The sequence below is a fragment of the Plecotus auritus genome (assembly GCF_963455305.1).
Source record: "Plecotus auritus genome assembly, chromosome: 6".
In the NCBI taxonomy this organism is placed as follows: domain Eukaryota; kingdom Metazoa; phylum Chordata; class Mammalia; order Chiroptera; family Vespertilionidae; genus Plecotus; species Plecotus auritus.
The window spans coordinates 159,683,362-159,703,983 of NC_137773.1; the positions used below are offsets into that span (position 1 = coordinate 159,683,362).

The 20,622-nt window shown below is 40.1% G+C and overlaps 1 protein-coding gene across 2 annotated transcripts in view; it reads right to left on the reverse strand.

The window, feature by feature from the left end:
• Positions 1-20,622, reverse strand: part of THRB (thyroid hormone receptor beta) — a 300,495-nt gene that overhangs the window by 150,802 nt on the left and 129,071 nt on the right. For both annotated transcript variants that reach the window (XM_080676058.1, XM_080676057.1), the window contains one exon: positions 13,890-13,961. The gene's annotated coding sequence lies outside the window, so the exon portion shown is untranslated. The remainder of the gene's footprint in view (positions 1-13,889; positions 13,962-20,622) is intronic.

Below are 20,622 nucleotides of genomic sequence, written 5' to 3' on the forward strand. Positions count from 1 at the left end.
TCTTTCAGCAGACATGGTTCTCTTTTCCTCTCCTCCCTTTTCCCATTTCTTCCTCCCTCACTCCCTCCCTCTTGTTCACACCTGCCTGTCCCTTCCCTTCTGGGTGTCCATGTCCCGCAAGTTATTGTTCAGATTCTCTCTCTAATTTTTATTTTTGTTGTTGAAAATATTACAGTTATCCAACCCTTTTCCCCTTGACCCCCTCTACCCCACACCCACCCCAGACTCTATATTTTATTGTCAACCCACCTGATACTCCTAGATTCGAAATACCCTGCACTGATCATTTATAACCCTCTCTTAGATTATAGCAATCAAGATGGTCTATCACCTCTCTCTTCTACTTAACAATCCTCAATTTCTTCCCACTGGGCCCAAGATAAAACCTTACTCTTCAGCTTGTACACGAGATGCTCCAGTCCAGCCTGGACTCCCACCATCCTACCTCCCGCCTTCACAGTCTCCGTCCGCAGCACACCTTACTACCTCCCAAACAGGCTCTGCCTGCTACAACTCTGACAGCCGCGCCTCCTGTCCGCTCCTTTTCCCAAAGCCTGAGACAAGCCCTTCTCCCACCTCCTCAGGCAAAGTTAGTTACTTTCCTCCTCGGGTTAACATTGCATTACAAACATAGTTTTCTGTCTCTTCAAATAGGTTAAGAGGTCCTGGGGCAAAGGTGTTGCTGACTCACCCACCAGGCAGTTGCTCAATATATGTTTGCGGAATGAACTTTGTTTCTCTGAGTTTCTGCTGGATATTTCACAAGTGCGAAGCAGCAGCACAGTATAATACCTACAAGGATACATGTGCGCCCTGGCCAGTGTGGCTCAATGATTAGAGCATTAGCCTGCTCACCGAAAGATTGTGGGTTTGATTCCTTGTCAAGGGCATGATTCTGGGCTACATATTTGCTCTCCAGCCCTAGTCAGGTGCACGTGGTGGCAACCAATCTATCTCTCTCTCTCTCTCTCCCTCTCCCCCTCTCTCTTCTACGCTCTCTAAAAAGGAATGAAAAAAATATCCTTGGGTAAGGATTAACAAACAAATCAAATTCAAATCCCATCTGTGACTTGAGCAAGTTACTTAATCTCTTGGTGCCTCAATTTCCTCATCTATAAAATGGAAATAATATCATTCAACTCTAGGGTGAAGACTAAATGAGTTGCAATATGTAATGTAGTTAGAACACTGCCTGGAAAATGGACAGACATACATGTTACGTGTTTGCTAAATAAAATGGAGGTAATTCTGATATCCCATGGCTGTGCTTGAGGAAGAAGGCTTGGGGCATTATCAGGGCTGACAATATAGGAGACTAAGTAGATCCTTTATTGGGAACGGCAATGTCTGCCTCACTCTTCCAATCAAAAGGATAGCCACAAACAACAAGAATAAAACACCATTCTACAAGAAAACTAAAATTGTTTTAGTTTGCACTCAGGGTTATGGCATGAGCTAGCTGGTTCTGGAAGGTATATAAGAAAAAGCAAAAACGGTTAAGAAAATAAAATTTTTATGACTATTGTAAATGAGAAAGCACACACTTGCGGCACTGTTTGTGTCCAGGTAAGAAGTTAGAGAGACGTCTAGCACCATGCAATTTAATATGAACAGATGAGCGGAATTCAAAACTCAAGAGACGATTCCTTTTGCTTACAGGGAAACCGAGATTCTCTGGGCTGAAATTCTGCAAAGTCTGTTTACACCTAAGTGCGCCTGCATAGTCTGGCCCTGCACACATCCTGGCTTTATCTCTTGCCATGCTCTCCTGCATAAGCCTTATACCCCAGCAGTCCTGGCAATCCTGAAACCCCCACACGGAGGCTCACCTCCTCGCCTTTGCATGGCAGCCACCCTGCCTGGGTGCCCTCCCTCTGCTTCCTATAACTCTCACTTGGGTTACCACTCTTCCTGAGAAGCCTTTCATTGCTCTGGGCCTTTTCAAGCCCCTATGCTCTCGCCCTCAAAGCCCCCTGAGCACACACAGTTCAGAAAGCACTTACACTGCATTCTACCTGTATGCTCACTTCGGAAGTGAACATACAGGTGGAATGCAGTATAAGTGAGCCTTTCAAGAGAGAAACTGTGCCTAAGTCCCCAATGTTTCCTCAGGGCCCAGCACAGTGCCTGGAACAAAGCAGATGCTCAGTAAATGCTCACTGGGTACTTATTGACAGGCAAGCAGGCTGCCCTGTGTTGTAGGGGCAAACACAGTGCCAGGTGCCTGTGGCAGCAATGCTGGGTCTCCCCTGTGCACTGTTGATCAGCGTCATGCTCTGGGGACAGCTCACGTCTGACACAGCTGGAATGATCACATGATTAGAAATTATGTCTCTGGGGAAGGAGAAATAGTTAGGATTCCTGAAAAGGGTTAACAACTATTGCACACGTGATAGGCCGGGCCAAGAATTTAAAAGCTTCTTCATGAACTTTACCAATGTTTATGACTAATTTATTTTAGGTGAAATACATATTAAAGCCACAACAAGGTACCACTGCACACCCATCAGAAAGATTAAAATTAACGACTGGCATTACTGAGTCCTGGAGAGGATATGGAGCACTTCAAACTTTCAAACACTGCTGGGGCCCGTGTAAGGGCATACAACTACTTTGGAAAGCTGTTCAGAAGTTTCTAATAAAGTTAAACATGTACCTATTCTATGACTTAGCATTTATACTCCTAGGTATATATCCATGAGCAATGCTTACAAAAAGACAGCCCCAAACTGGAAATAACCCAAGTGCATATCTACAGGAGAATGAATAAGTTGCAATCTATAATAATAAAAGCATAATATGCTCATTAGACCGGACAGCCGAATGACCTTCCGGACGTCCTTCTGGACATCCTTCCGGGTGACCTTCCGGACGAAGCCTGGGCTGCGAGGGCTCGAGCCCCTTGCATGAATTTCGTCCATCGGGCCTCTAGTATATTCATATAATTAATGCTACTCAGCAATAAAAAGAATGAAATACTGATCTATGCAACAGCATGTGTGAATTTTTTACATGTCATATTGAGCAAAAAGTGTCAAATACAAATGAGTACATGAGTACTTCTATTTTGTACATTAGAAGTTCAAGAACAGGCAAAAATTCAAATTGATGGTGATGGAAATCAGAATAGCGGTAATCTTTGGAGTAAGAGCTTGGTTCTGATGGGGGAGGGGGAAGAGGGCATGAGAAAACCTAGAATGCTGGAATTTTTTTTTTCAGCTCCTTCTGAGTAGGGATTACATGCATATACACCTATATAAAAACTCATCACGTCTTAAGTACTTCAGCATATGCATGTTACACCTCACTAAAAAGTTATAAATAGATATTGACTGATTGATCAATTGATCACAAGAAATCTAGATGAGTGGAAGGCACAAAACCTTCTCATATGAAACTTACGAGTATGAATCATATAGACCCTCTTTGGTTCAAGAAAAGAGACCATCATTGAACAAAACCCAATATACATCGGCTGAATGGCATGGTTGTGGAACAGGTAGAGCAAGGATGTGCCCTTCCCAAGCGCTTATACCTGTAGCATAACTCCCTTTTGGCGATGGGCGAATAGAGAGCTCAGCTGAACTATCTATTTGGGATTTTTGCAACACAGACCTTTTCTCAGTCATAAACCTTTAAGCAAGTCATTTCCTTGCGTCACACTGTTTGAAAATCATTTCATAAAAATAAGGTTGTGAAAACTATTTTTCATAGTAAAGTTAAAACTCTGAAAAGTATAAGCATAGTAAAGACAGAAAAGGGGAAATAAAGTCTTTAAAATCTTTTTGCAAAGCTTTGCCAAAAAGTGAGATGAGCCAAAGATTATCAAAAATTTCAAATCCTTGAAACCTACAATGTCTGTCACACCTGCCCAACTGAAAGAAAATAGATGCTTTAGCAAAAGGCATTTTCTCCTCATTACCAAACAGGGCTTTAGCCCCAAACTCCAGTTGAACCTGACAACACCACATGGGGATCTGGAGAATTCCAGGCTCTTTCAGTGTTTCTCAACTGGGGTGTTACAGCATTTGAGACAGAACAAATCTTGGGTGGTGCACTGAAGGTCCCAAAGGCTAGTAGCATCCCAGCCCTCCCATCTCTGTGACAGCAACAAAATTCACAAACACTGTTCCTGACTGAGAACCACTACTGATATTTTGACTGGAAACTTAATTGGCACCTGATTGGACTAATCCACCCTGTATCAGTATTCTGACTGGTATATCTAGTGTTAAAAAAATACTACTATCACTACTACTAAATCATCAGTCAACATTAGAAAAAACAGATATTTCACTCAAAAGTCCATATTTTCAGTTCTTTAAGTGACTCATTTAAGTTACCTGCCCAGCTTTGGCTGGCATTCAAATTTGCAACCTGCACTTGAGGTCTATGCTGTAGGAAGGTCAAGTGGCCAGTTACTGGTTTGCTTCCCACTCTGTACATTGGGGCTCACCAAATGGATTGCAACAGGAAGAAGCTAGCAAAGATGATGAGAAGAAAGGCTCATCCCTTTAAGGCCTGGAGCAGAGCTTGTCTAAGCCACCACCCCAAGTATCCTCTCACCCCCACCTTCCTGGTCCATTTCCAAATAAAGCCAGGGGCAAAATCATCAGTAGAAGAAAAGAAACAACTCTATAGTCCATCAATCATGACTAAGTGAATGACTCTACCCAGTTATATGCCCCTAATCTTCATCCTGTTATACAGGCTGAATAGCTCAACTGGTTATGTTGCAATGATGAGCTAACAGCATGTCCCCAAAGATTCCATTCATTCCTACACCCTATCAGAGCAAACCTTAGAGGTTTGTGGGCTAATGTGATTCTTTTTTTTCTGGGAGGAAGGTCTATAGTTTTCATCAGGTTCTTCTAAACCATTAGCCACATGTAGCTATTAAGGATTTGACATGTGGCTAGTTTGAAGTGAGATATGCTATACCGGTATGTGTACAATACACCCAGCATTTCAAAAACTTAGCATGAAAAACAGAATGTAGAATATCTCAACAATTTTTATATTGGTATTTGTTTAAATGACATTTTGGATATTGAGTTATAGAAAATGTAATAACAAAATAAATTTCATCTGCAGTGTTTCCTTTTTACTGTGGTCACTGGAAAATTTTAAATTATATATGTGACTTGAGTTTTGACTCACATTATATTTTTAGTGGACAATACTGGATTATTGTCTAAGGGCAGGAAATAAAATTGTTTCAAAAGTTCATGACAAATTACAACTACGAATATATTTTAAAGCATATTTATAAAGTAAGAAACTACAGGTGAATTTGGAGAAAAAAGTGAACTTTTATAAAAATATTGATTTGCAGAGAAACAATGATAAAAAAATATAAATTTCACTTTGTCCTCTGAATCACTTAGCCTGGAAAATAAACCAGTGTTAGAAACTTAAACACCTTGATTTTTTCAAATCAAAACCATAGTTTCCATAGGTTCAAACAGAGGGTTTAAAAAGTTCCTGGGAAAAGTAGGTAAATGGGTTAAGTATCTTTGTTGTTCTTAATCTAATTGACATGCACCAAATAACACAGAGTTTATTGGACTTGCCTTGGGGCCGGTCTTAGGACCCCTCATAGGAGTAATTAGGTATTAAAGTCTTCCTCAGAGCAACACTTGAAGCTTCTCTCTTTGCTTGGAGCTCCACAAAGGCAGCATTCTGCTTTTGGTCTTCAGATGTTGGGTGCATCAGAATCTCTCCTCAGCTTTTCCTTTTGAACTGAAAGCTAATTGCTTCAGGGTATAGTTGCCCAGATGCAAAAGAATATTAATGTAATTTTTTCCATTGTTATTATCAATGTTTTGATTCAGCTAGAACATTCTAATGAAAGATATTTCTTTTTACAGAAGCTTGTATCTTCTGTGGTTGAACACACTATGTGGGTACAGACTCCTGTTCATTTTATCACATAGTCCTGCATCTCATCTGCTACAGAAATGATCAAAACCTTTACCTTCATCTCCTTTTCCTAACATCCTGCCACATTTTGCAATGCAAGCACCCCTGGGTGCCATTTAATGGGTCAGTCCTAGGTTGGTACAGGTGGAACTCATGCAGGACTTTAGCCATAAGTGCATTTTTTATGAATGAGCATTGCATTCATGCCTACCTGTCTCCCATTCACTCCACCTTCTATTCCACCCAAAACTTTTACTAGTACACCCAGCATTTCAAAAACTTAGCGTGGAAAACCAATGTAGAAGCAATCCTGCTGGTGTCCAAGATTTCCATTAAATGATGCCAGTCATTTTGATGAGCATTAAGTGGCCCATGATAAAGTTGTCATCATGTTTTCCTTAACAAGTTGACTCGTTCCAACAAACTCAGGCCCCAGGCAACCATAGTTTATATATATATATTTGAATTGTTTTTTTTCTCTTTGCTTCCTGGGCCACAGCATTTCTGCCCTTTAAAATTGCAATTGTTCCCTAAGCCAAGATAGAAGCTGTTAATGACTCTGTTTATAAATGTTTTTAGGCTGACAATAACAACAATCAAACATTCTTCCATTTTAATGTGCATAAGAATCTTGTTAAAGTGCAGATTCTGACTTACTAGACCTAGAGAAGTCCCTGATAGTCTACATTTCTACCTAACTCCTGGATGGTGCCATAACCCATACTTTGAATAAGAAAGGAGACCGTCTCTAGGATGTCTTCTATCTCCAGTTAGAGATAATTCTGTGTGACCGGAAACCAACAGCTGACATAAGCAGGGCAGACACTCCAGGGGTGGGCAAACTTTTTGACTCGAGGGCCACAATGGGTTCTTAAACTGGACCGGAGGGCCGGAACAAAAGCATGGATGGAGTGTTTGTGTGAACTAATATAAATTCAAAGTAAAGGAGCAGAGGGGAGAGCAAGAGAACCGGATAGAACAGCCGGTTCCGGCCCGCGGGCTGTAGTTTGCCCAAGGCTGCCTTAGACCTTTGCTAAAATACTCCAGAAGTCATAGTACCAGTTGTGGAAATCTATCTAAAGAGGGGAATTTAGAAAGTAAGTCTGAGAGTCTATCACCAAACCATTTTAGAATCTTGAGGTGGATCAGAGTTACTATCTATTACTTCTTTCAAATGTATATTTAGCTACTAAATTCGTAAGATATCTCAACAAATGAGCCCCCTTCACAGCCCAGCTGTGTATCTGATAAAGCTGGGTACAAAACACATCTAAGTTTATGCAGTAACTTGTTTCATAAAGCAGCTATCTTGAATCTGTAGGCAAAGAAAGTTTTTGCTAAATAAATATTTGCTATTCACTTTATCTGTTCTGTGAATACAAGTGCTCCCATATTAGGTTTTCTTAATGTGGAACCTCTCTCTCTCACTCCATATCTGATAAGTATAAAAATAATTTATAATAATAGCAAAGACAACAATTCACAGTTCCTTCCATCATATCGATTGTTTTTCAATTCCAAGTATGTCTGCCACCATATAGTTGATGCTGCTATTAAATTTCCTTGGTGCAGGTAATTTCTTAAAAAAGTAGACTAAATAGAAATCAAAAGGAAGCTTATATATTATCGTTTTCATAAGCCCTTTAAATTGATTTTAGAGAGAGAGGAAGGGAGGATAGATAGAAATATTGATGAGAGACATTGATTGGCTGCCTCCTGCACGCCCCCTACTGGAGATCGAGCTCACAACTTGGACATGTGCCCTGACAGGGAATCAAACTGGGGACCTCTTGGTTCACAGGTCAACGCTCAATCACTGAGGACCGTCCAGGTTCAAACAGAGGGTTTAACTTTTTAAACCCTCTGTTTGAACCTATGGAAACTATGGTTTTGATTTGAAAAAATCAAGGTGTTTAAGTTTCTAACACTGGTTTATTTTCCAGGCTAAGTGATTCAGAGGACAAAGTGAAATTTATATTTTTTTATCATTGTTTCTCTGCAAATCAATATTTTTACAAAAGTGATGATCTTTTTATGTATACTTTTTCTGTCTCTCTTGACTATAGGCAGATAATTTTTCACCATATTAACTCAGTGCTAGGCACATATTATGTGCCAAATACTTTGCTAAGTGCTGGCATTTAGGGGGTGAGAAGGTGCATAATTTTATCCTTTGGCTCAGCCAGGCTCAAGTGAATGGGGGTAGATAGGCACTTGGCTAAGCATTTGCAACATAACATGCCTATAATAAAGATGTCTGTAAAACAGATTGCAGAACAGGGGCATTACTTGGGATGGTGATGTTGGCCTCTGAGTTCTAAGAAATGCACACTTACAAGTCTGTATCCTTGTTAAATTTTCATCATTGATTAATTCAACTGCAAAGATATATTAGTGTATCAAAAGTTTAAAGTAGAAATAAAAATCTTTTTAGATGTATTAAATCACAGTACAGCAAATGTTCAGACATGAAACCACCCACTGCCTACAATAACAATAAAAACACACACACAAAACCCCTGCTAAATATTGGAAATAGGTTTTTAGGGACTATTACCCGCCCCCTCCCTTTCTCCTCTTCCATAAAAGTCAAATTTTGTTTATTCTTCTAGTCCTGAATCAAATTCTACTACCTTCACTGAAAGTTTCATAGGTAGTGACCACCACCATCTCTTCATCTTCAGCTCTCATTATTTTACACCAAGACTAATTAATAGCTGCTTACTTGACCCATTCTCACCTCCATCCTATCTGTCACATCATTGCCATAGGATACTTTCTAAAATATAAAACTGGATTAAATCACTATGTTTAAAAATTTTAAATAGCTCCCTGTGACTGTCAGATTGAAATGCAAACACCTTAGACAGACTTCCAGATTTCCATCTGTCTTATCCTTACTGAATTCTATACTTCATCCTTAACAATCTGCCTGCAAATTACATATCGTGCTTCTGTGTCTTTGCATATGCTACTTCCTCTGCTTGACCCCACTGCCCTTACAGTTCCTAGATCACTCCTCTTCACCTTTCCAGACCCAACCTAGGTAAGATAAAACCTTTGCTTTTAGTTTTCATATGTTTAAGTTAGTATATCGCAAAGTTCAGCATGCATCAGTATCATCTGGAGGGCTTGTTAAAGTTTCCTGGGTTCCACCCACAGAGTTTCTGGTTTAGTAGGCCTGGGAGGGGGACAGAGAATCTGCACTTTAACAAGTTCCCAGGTAATGCAGATGCAGCTGGTCCAGAGGCCACACTTTGAGAACCACTTGTCTAAAGAATTCTTCATCAAGAAAACTAGACTTTGGTTGCTCACTTTTTCATTCATTAAACAAGTGTTTGTTATGTAAATATGTGCCAATTCCAGCACTTGAACTAGAATAGGTATTTTGCACAGAGGTATAAAGATGGTCTCTCTCTGGTGAGAAGGAGGCAGCACTGCCTCCATAATTGTGCAGGTTGGACAGTGTGTAAATGGTGCCCACTGGGGTACTGTAGCTCAGCCAGACATGATAGTCCTGGAAGTCAGAGAAGCAAAGCAATGTTTACACAACAGGGTAATATATGCCATGATACAAACATGCATAATGTTCCTTGAGAGATGAGCAGGACCTCCAAACCCAGACATGAACTGGGAGGAGGGCATCAGGCAAGGCTTCCTAGAGGATGTGATACCTCTGATGAATCTGGAAAGGTGAAGTGGTTACACTGAGAACAGTAGGATCAAGACAGGCAGGGAGAGGAAATAGCATATGCAAAGACACAGCAGTATGATATGTAATTTGTAAGTAGATTATTATGTCTAAAGTAAAGAATTTCAAGGACTCAAATCTCTTTGCCTACATGAAGGGCATTTGCTTAATTAAAAAATGAAGTGTGAAGTATTACACACATTCAAAGACCGTATAAAATGATATTACGGACACCCACATACCCATCGTTTAGATTGGCTTTATTTGCTTCATCTCTCTTTATAAGAAATAAAACTTAGCAAAACACTAATTACCTCTCTCCCTATCTCTTTCCTCTCCCGCCCTTCTCTTGCCAAGCTAGCCACTACTTTACAGTTGGCATGTGTTTTTCCCATGCATGTTTTCATGCTTTTACTGCATAAGTATAAGGGCAATTACTTTTTAATGAGAGACTTTGTCTAGGACGTTGCAGCAGAAATTACAATGCTTGCCTCAGCAAACTCCCTGAGAAGACACCTGGAGCAGTAGGCAGCCGATGACAACCAGACCTGCCCCCCTCCAACATTTGCAGGGGAAAAAATGGGATTCAAATTGGCTTTACAAAATGCAATCAGAGAGGGTTAAAGTGTCTGTTATTTTTCTTTCATCCTGTTTTTTAGTTGTTATGAACCCAAGAGCACCAACAAGGAAAACAGCTGGGAAAAGGAAAAGGAGATCAAACTCAAATTAGGGTATTCTGTCACTTATTAACAGCCATTATTAGCAGTTTAGTGGTTGAAAAGGTTCAGGATGCTGATTTTAAAAAGTCAATGGGAAAAAATATCAAGAGATTGGGCTTCAATTATTGACATTTTCCCCTCACTCTCATTCTTACGAATAGCAAAATGTGACCACATAGGTTGTGCTTTGTAAGAACACTTGACCTCGTAAGTAAATAAACCAAAACATACACACATACATACATTTCAAGAACTTTGGTGCCAGGAAAATCACTTGCCCCAAATCACCGAAATAAAGAAGACATACAATTTCCATCTTGGTACTTTCCATTTGGATAGGCTGACTCATAATGATTTGAAGAAATAGTTCTTTTCAAATGCACACAGAATTGCAAAAAAAGCGAGTTTTTCAAAAAAGCAAATTTTGCAAACATTGTGTACTTTCATTTCTGCTCTTAGGCACATTAAACTGAATTGGTTATATAAAAAAATCTCTTGCTAAATTGAATTTAATTTGATTAGGAATTTTGCGTGTACATGCAGACAAAGCATGGTAATTGTGAATTTTAAAAATTGTCTGGTTATTGAAAATGTTCTTTTTTATGGAAGTTTTGCTATAGCTTCATTAGGGAACTGAATTTTTGTCAGTGTGGATCCACATTGGGAATTAAATAGGCCATGGCCCTTGGTTGGGAAATCACTCAAGGAGTAGGCAGTTTGTCCTTTCTGAAGAAAAGTAACACAGCCTCAAAAGCTGGAACATTGGAGTAGCTTGAAATCCTTCCTGCTTTGGCCCCACGAGACCCTCTCTTGCCATTTCCTAGCTCTGTCATTACTTCCTTTAAAAACAAATTTCTTGCTCTTCCCAGCCCCAGTTTCCTCATCAGGCTCTGGAAGGCAGAGTTGGCTGCTGGGTCCTAATGCCCTGGCCTATGACCTCAACCAACCAAAATAATTACCTTCTATGTTACTGTCAGACTTCTAAAACACACAAATAGAAAATTTAAATAGAGTTGGTTCAAAGTATTTCAGGGGGAAGAAAGTGCTTTTCAGAGGGCCAACATGCCTTATTGCAAGGGTATAGGTACATGGCCTGTCATATGAGACTACCTGACACATGTCAAAAGTGAAATGACTGAATCCACCTGTAGCTTATTTTACAGGTGCTATTTAAGCCTGTCTTCCAACCCCGGTCACCAGAGGTTCCATTCTGCTAGGACAGTGGTCGGCAAACTCATTAGTCAACAGAGCCAAATATCAACAGTACAACGATTGGAATTTCTTTTGAGAGCCAAATTTTTTAAACTTAAACTTCTTCTAACGCCACTTCTTCAAAATAGACTCGCCCAGGCTGTGGTATTTTGTGGAAGAGCCACACTCAAGGGGCCAAAGAGCCGCATGTGGCTCGCAAGCCGCAGTTTGCCGACCACGGTGCTAGGATAAATGGGAAGGAACCTTGCATTTTATAGGTCATGGAAAAGCATTAAGGTGAGGTAGCAAAGGGTTAAAGAATTATGAAGAATCTCCCAGGTATTATCAATAGTACATGTCCAAGTAATGCATGAATCGAGTATATACTTGAGATTTACATTCCCAGAATGCCCATTATCATCCTTTAGCCACATGACAGGGTACAGGCCCCGAAAGACAGTCAGTCGTTCCATTGGCTGGAATTCTCTGAGTATTTTTTCCCCTGGTTTGGGTAATTACTGAAAAAAGAAAGGATTGGAAAAGCAGCTAGTCTCATATTTTCTGAAACTTTGTGTAGTGACCTTACCAGCCGTGGGCAAACTACGGCCCGCGGGCTGGATCCGGCAGTTCTATCCGGTTCTCTTGCTCTCCCCTCCGCTCCTTTACTTTGAATTTATATTAGTTCACACAAACACTCCATCCATGCTTTTGTTCTGGCCCTCCGGTCCAGTTTAAGAACCCATTGTGGCCCTCGAGTCAAGTTTGCCCACCCCTGCTTAGACCCAACATAGTGTTAAGAGAATTCATCGGCATTCTCAGTATACAAGGATGTTCATCAGTATTTTCATTCCTTAAATGCCTAGTTTTATAGTTTGTCTTTATTTTCTTTCTGTGTTTTTATACATTTCCATCACTCCAGAAAATTCCCTCGTGCCCCTTCCCAGTTAATCCACTCTTTTCGTCGAGGTAACCACTGTTTTGATTCTTATCACCATCGGTGAGTTGTGCCTTTTCTAAAACGATATACAAATGAATGAACACAGCAAGAACTCCTTAGTGTCTAGTGCCTCACGTTTATAGCATCTATAAAAACCACCTCTTCGTTTCCGTATCTGTCATTTGAGGGAACTGCCTGCAAGAATGGTGTGCAGGCATTCCGAGGAGTAGTAGGTTTCCGGGGAGGAGTGAGGGACCTGATAAGTCACCTAGACTGGGCGTGGGTGAAGAGGAGGCTGAAGAGTGAGGTCTGCGGCACCCTTCTCATCTTCATACAAAACAGCTGTACTTTTCCATGTCTTACAAATGGGGGTTCACTGACACTTTTCATTTGGGAAAAGGGTTCTTTGTAAAAAAAAACCCACCAAAAACAAAGTTAGAGAGAACCACAGGTCTAGACCATGCTTGCAGGTCCTTTTGCCCTATTATTCTATAAATTACAAATAGTGTTTTCTGATATGGGAGCTGTGACTGGTCCCCTGGAGAGAAGGCTGGGAGACAGAGGCAGCCAGACGGGGGCCCCCAGGGAGGGCCTGGGCACTAAGTACTGTAATATTAGTACTGGTTACCATCAGATAGCGCCACCCCTAACTGAGGCACCTAGACAATGGGCCAGAGGCCCTGGGCCAGGGGAGGCACAAAGACAGCATTCAAAAGACCCGGCTCCCACAGCCAGCGCGCATTTCTATAGACTCCGCCAGACGCGGGCCCAGCCAGAATGTCACCTTCCAGCCAGGGAACCACTTTTTTCATGGGTAGCTTTTAAACTGCTAAAAACAATAAACACAGCAAGGGAAGTGCTGACACAACCTTAACTGCAGAGACAAACTGAAACTGTCGTTATAATAATGTAAACAAACCAGGTTCCGAATTGTAACCTCGAATTGCAGACGGGGCTGCTGGTTATTGGCAAACACCTGGGAACGGACAGGGAGAATTCAGAGGGCCTGTCAATCAAGACAGGGGATCCTCACTGCACAGGTGCTTCCGTCCTATCTGACTTGCGCCAACCAACGGGTGATGTAATTCTTAGGATTTTTTCACACACAAGAGAGAGACTGAAGAGGACTGTTGGATCTTCATGGAGCACAATTTTCCCCCACAACAAATGAAAAAATGGGCTCCTCTCTCTGTCTTATCATTACTCTTCTTCCCCCAAGTGAATTTGTACCATTCCTTTACTCCAATTACGCTTTTTAAAAAGCCCATTTACTGTTTTATATTTCCCTGAATACCGATAGAATTCAAAACTATGTTCAAGAACAACAGCAGCAGTGCCACCAATTAGAAGATAATTCCCACAATGCTGCAAAGTGACCACCATAGAGATCACGAGTCAGCCAACACCCGAATCAGGCCTGCTATCTGACCTTCTGATCCATGAAATCACGTGTGGAACTTGGCACCCACGCAGGACGGCCAATGGGAGGGAAACCGCAGATCTGGAAAAAAGGAAACATAAGAAAATAAATACAAGTGCTTATTTATTTATTTTTTTAAATTCCCCAACATTTGCTTAATCTGCTCTTCTTTCTATGTTTAAATAGAGTCTGGTTTCAGAGCTGTCTCTGATTTTGAATAAATGCAAATAGACTTAGATAAAAATCTCATTCCAAAGGGGAAGATGGTTGCCGATGGTTCCAGAGAATCTTTTAACACATTATAGGCAGGGGACAACGCCTGTGGATCCCAAAGACCTACTTTTCTGTGGACAGGACTCAGGAGTTTTGGATTCTCAGCCTGGGAAAATGACTAAAAGACAAATGTGAATCTGAAACAATTTAGAAAATGTGCTAAAGAGGGTCCAGTTGGGGCTCAGATAGGTCTTAACAAATAAAAGCTTTGGCTGTGCCCTGTGGTGAAACCACAGGATATGCATCCAAGCATGACGCTATGGCGCTGTCTAGACTGTGCTAAGTGCGATTATGTTGGGGACACTTCGCACAGGTATAAACAGATGAAAGAGACGGCCAAATGAACTGCGGCATCTGCTTGTGCAGCAGACAATGTCTCCAAGTGTAGGGATAAGCGAGAAGCTGCTTTTCAACTAACTGTGGTTCCCAAATTTTTGTTGTATGGAACTTAGCAATCTGAAAAACAGAGGTCAGTAGAACAAACATCTGGGTTCCTGCTACCCAGAATGGACTGCTGATAAAATTTTTTCACATCTGCTCTTCCTTTCTAATTAAAAAAATAAAAAATAGAGCTTAGGTATAATCTCCTTGACAATCCCACTCCAAGGCCAGAACATACAACTGTTTGCATCTTTGTAGTCCACTTTTTGTATATATTCACATACAATATGTGTACCCAGGACATTGCACAGTGTTGTGTTTTTAATTTACCTATATGATATGAATCTATGCATATGTGTCTATTCCTCTGCATTTTTGAGTCAACGATAGGGATGTGAGCGCTAACTGTGTGGATCTCCAGCTCATCCCTTTAGCTGCCACAGTGAATAAATATATGCTCATTGTCCTTTCACCCACCACCCAATGTTTATGGCCCCATAAAAGCACTTATTATATCATTAAGTGATTGTTGGTTATGTGTGGGTGTGCATATGTTTGTGTGTAGGTGTGAGTTTTCTCTGCGACTGGACTCTTGAGCTTCTCGGGATGTTGCCTTGTCTTGTTTTAACTATGGCTCTTCTGCGGGATGACTTCATGCAGGATCAACATTCAGTGTGTTAAAAGGCAAAATATATTTGTCCAGAATTGATCTGCTTATTATTAATTTCATCCCCTTTAAAGCAACATGAAGGAAGACTTTGGGGCCGTATTTATATATTTTCTTCAAAGACTCTCCACTGCTCTTGTCCTAAATCTTCAAACCCCAAGCCATCAATATCACCTGGCTGTTTGTTGGACAATCAGAAACTCTGGAGTCCGAGTCCAAAGATGAAGACATTTAAGACACATATTCTAAAAGCATTCTCAAAGGCTGACCTGCCAATGCCAAGAAGAAGCTTGAGTTTGTAATTGTTGTGTTTTTATGGCACATACGAATAAATATATACCACTACCCCTAACATTAATATTTAAAAACAAACAGTGCCTTTTGCATGAAAACAATATTGGACATTGATTTATCTTTTTGAGGCTATAATTCTGATTTAGACTTTGAAGAATACATGTGAACCTGACTCAGGATAAACAATCTAAAAATGCTTATATAATGATTAATATAATAAGCATTTTTATATATAACATTTACTCAGCACATTTTGTGGGATGGTTTATGCAACATTCTTTCACCTAATTTCACTTAATTTAATCCTCAAAATCATCATGTGAGGTAGATATTATCTTTTTATGTTTTTATTGATTATATATATATATATATATATATATATATATATAGAGAGAGAGAGAGAGAGAGAGAGAGAGAGAGAGAGAAACATAAATTGGCTGCCTCCTGCACGCCGCCTACTGGGGATTGAGCCTGCAACTGGGGCATGTGCCCTGACCAGTAATCGAACCAGTGATCTCTCTGTACAAGGGCTGACACTCAACCAACTGAGTTACACTGGCCAGGCAGAGGTAGGTATTATTAATAATCCTATTTTTCAGAGGAGGGAAGGAGAGGCAGAGAAAGGTTTAACATTTTGCTCAAAGTCTAACAGTGAGGAAGAGGTTAGCCAGCAATCTCACCCAGGCAATAGGGTGTCACAGGCTTTGTTCTGAATTACTGAGAACAAGCGTAGGTTATAAAGATAAAACTGCAGAGAAGGAAACAGAAAAACAGTGTCATTGAGGTGGTTTCCAAATTTTGCTATAATACAGACAGACAGCGTCTCTTTCATGGTGTGCCTCAAACTAAGGACAAACCAAATTAGAGTACTCCAAGTAGACATATTCAAAGTGATTTCTTAGCGATGAAGGAAATCTGAAGTAGCAAGGTCAAGCCCCAGACCCTTCCAACCTAAACATAACCATTTTTAATTCTTCTCTTTAGAAAACAGGGAGCTCACAGCTCAAAGGAGGTGGCCCAGTTTGTATACCCAAGATTCAAAGCAAAAATGAGAATTACTTCCTGGGACAACTTTAGCTCAGAATGTGTGTTCTTTACGCATTTTTAATTGGGGCACAAATATATTAACAGTGTGGTTATTTTGTACTTTCAAAAGAATCTGTTTGTACCTGACTCATAATTATATTTGGAATACATTTATTTCTGGGCATGAAAAAGTTCATTTTGTTAAGCCATCTGACCTGAGGTGAGGTTGGCACAATTTCCCAGGACTGCTCCCAATTAATGCAAATTGAAGGTTAAAGGATAAATAAAGTCCCTTTAACTTGGTTAACTAATATGTTATTTATAAATGTCTCTTTACTTGGTCTATTTTTTTCATTCACTAACTATGTACAAATGAACAGTATGGAAGAGATTAGTAAATATATAATGTATATTTTATTGCAAAGTTTTCATTTTAAAAGGATTACTATTATGGCAAAAAATTAATGCCATATATTTTCTATCTATCTATCTATCTATCTATCTATCTATCTATCTATCATCTATCTATCTATCTATTTGCACCTGTGTTGTCTTAGGTCTCTTAAAATCTAATGGAGCCTGAGACAGACCGATTGCATTGCATTAATAGCCTGCATTCTTCACCCCTCCCTATACCTGTCTTTTTGTCATGCAACTTTCAGTTCTTCTCACCAAAGAAGCTGAGTCTATTTTCCTATCCCTTTGATTCTGGTTTTGGCCAGGTGACTTGCTCTGGCCAATGGAATGTTAGCAGGTCTGCTGCATGTAGATGTTTGAGAAAAATTCTCGTTATTTTAAGTGTTTTCTTTTGCTTCTCTGTGATCGCCATGAAAACATGCCTGGCTAGCCAGTGATGGTTAAGAAACATGGAAGGGAATTTGCTCATGTCAGTTGTCTCTGCCAAGGCCATCCTAGATTAGCCTTGACCGGCCAAGCCCCATACAGATGAGAGAAGCCAGGCACAATGAGCAGAGCCACCTAGCTGACATCCAGCTAACTACAGATGCATGAGTAGGCCCAGCTTGAAGTGGAAGACCCACCCAGCCAACCTTCAGACTCATGAACTTATAAATGGCCCTGTTTCAAACTGTGGAGCTTTGAGGTAATTTGTTACTATGCCAGGTAATCCCAGGTAATACTATTGGGCACTAGATGACTGATAAAGGACCTAACTCTGGTTCACTCAAAAAAGAGATGACCACATAGAAGATGATATAAATTAGGTAATAAAATGCAGCAAGTATCCACCAAATACCAGCTGTATCAGTCAAGAGTCAATCAGGAAAATGTAAACTGGTCTAAGTATTTAAGCAGCAGAACTATAATGAAGGCATTGATTACATAGGCCAAGAAAAAGATGGAAAGACAAATGGGAAAATGAGGCATCCAGGAACTCAGTAATTGCAGGAAATCCCTTAGCTTTAGGGACAAAGAATTGAAATGTTTGATATTAGAGCCCTGGAACCAGAGTCAATCAGCAAAAGCGGAAGGCTCAAAGGTCCTCTCTGATAGGAGCTGAAGTCCTAGAGGAGACACAGTCGCCATCAGAGATACTGTCTGAGGCAGAGAGTGTGGGGAAGAAATGCCCTGGCTTCTCCCTTCCTTCAATCTTCCCATCTCCCTCCAGGGCTTTCCAATGGCTGAACCCAGAGGGAGGCCTGGACAGCACAATCCTCAGTGAGCAACCTCTCAGGAATACAAGGGAAGGGCAAGAAAAGAACCTGAGGGGCCAACAGGCAAATACACCACCACAATGTGCAAGATATTATACAGGTTTGAGAGCAACATCCATAAAAATAATGAAAATCAGAGTAGACACTGGGCTTGAAGGTTAGAAAGCAACTGTGGGAGCAAAGTGAAGAAATTATTGGGGAAACTGCAATATCCTAGTTTGGCTGAGAAGGTTGTGTATTTGGGAGGAGGGAGCAATAAGGATACAAAGGTGAGAGCTTGAAAGAGTTTGGATTCTAATTCAAGCATGTTGGACTTCTGTTCTGAAGGCAATGGGAAATGAAATGGTTCTGGGCAGAGAGTAACATGATCCAAACTGCATGTTAGGAATATTACCCTGATAGAAATTTGATGGGTTGATTGGAGGGCAATAACTAGACCAGGGGTTTTAATCAAGGGTAGACCTCAGGGAATTCCGAACGCTCCTGGACAAACTGTCAGGAGTTTGTATAAGCATTCAGTTTTCTGAGAGATGGTACATAGCTTTCACATGGTTTTTCAATGGAGTCCATGACCCTTGATCCTATTGTAAGCACCAGAAACAGGGAAGTGATTTAGAAAGCTCCTACAATAATTATTTTAATGAGGATCAAACATGTAACAGTGGTAATGGGAATGGCAAGGGCTACACAGATATAAAAATTTATAAGGCACTATCTAAACAAATAGTCTAGATGAATGTGAACAGAAATAAATAAGAGCCAGAGATTACAAAAAGGTTTAACTCTGGGTTACATCCACCTGCTATTCCTTCCTTTCTCCCTATAAAATGGAGGAGACAACTCATGCTTCCATGATACTGTAAAGATTTACAAAATTGAAAAGTTCCGAGATAAACACATGGCATATATATCACCACTGTCCCCCTCCTCTGTTCATCACAGACATTACTAATCAGACACAACCTTTACTGATGACTCCTGAGTCCAAACACAATCTCCAAATCCTTCTCAAATAGCCCCCAGCAGTTACTGCTGTTTTCTAGAACGACTGTATTCATTTATTGTATTGACTGCTCTTTAGTTTCATAAAGATGAAGTACCAATAAATGAATATATTTTCTGGAATGTATCATATGCTAATATGATCTTTAGATACATATTCATGTACATATTTCTCACATGTGAAAATCTTACTAATATGCAATTGGGCCACTACCTAGATTGTAATTACCCAAGTTCACACATCTCCTTAATGTTAACCCAAAGCAATCAACACGGATTTGAATGAAAATGACTTAGGGGGGAAAATATTGCAAACATGAAAACTTATTCCATTATTGAATTATCATAGTAAGGTTTTAAAATCAGCACATGTCATCACAATCAACTACTAGTGTCTTCACTGTTTGGTAAATTCTTAACTCCAATTATAGGCAAGTAGGTATGTAGTATGACCATGAGCCATCCTCTTGTCAAAGTGACCCTTGGATTGGTGTTTGAATGCCACTCTGGTGGTTTTCTAACCTTGGGGTATTTTCTATCTGACATTTGAAAAGAAGTGTCATTATCAGAGTTGTTTTCTATATAGGACCACAACAAAGGCAGACTCAGATAAAACAATTTTTTTCTACCTAGAGTTTTGATCATCAAAATACTGTCCATATCAATGTGAAGACTCCCTGTTCACTTCAACCCCAACTCCCAAAGTTTGATCTGTTCATTCCCAAACAAAAGAAATTTTGGAAAATTATCTATATACTAAAATATTCCCAGCAAAAATCTCTAATGTAAAAAACTCCCAACAGTAACTAGTTGACCATGACCCACAATAAAAAGTATGTTTTAATCCATAACACATGTACCTATAATTGTATGTGTGTGGATATATTTAACTAAAAGAGAAGTGTCATGAAGTTATATTTTATCTATGTGTGTCACTTTGATATTTTCTATCCCATTCTATATTCGATTATATTCTATTTTAAGTATTATTTAATTAAAGAAAAGTTAGTAATGACCGGCTAAATTGATTTCATTACCCACTAATAGGGCCCAACAGTCTGAAAAACAGTACTGTGGCAAAATGACTAAAGTACTCTGACTTTATTCACCAATGTAAACATATCCACAAAAGACCAATCCAGAGCAACTTAGCAGGGGGAAAAAAATCTCTTGGCTCTCTCCCTAGTATCCTGGATGAAGCCAAGGTTTACGGAGCCAACTTTTGTACTCGGTGGTTGACAATGACTGAAAACTGAAAGGCGGAGATCAAATCCTCACTCTGCTTCTCAACACATCTCTTCCGCTGGGTAATTTATACCGTGCAAGTATCAAGCTATTCAATTTTGCTGTCATTTACTGTTCTTTTTCCAACAGCAATGGAAACACAGGATCGGTTTACTGTCTTCTCTCTTTGGTAGAATTAGAT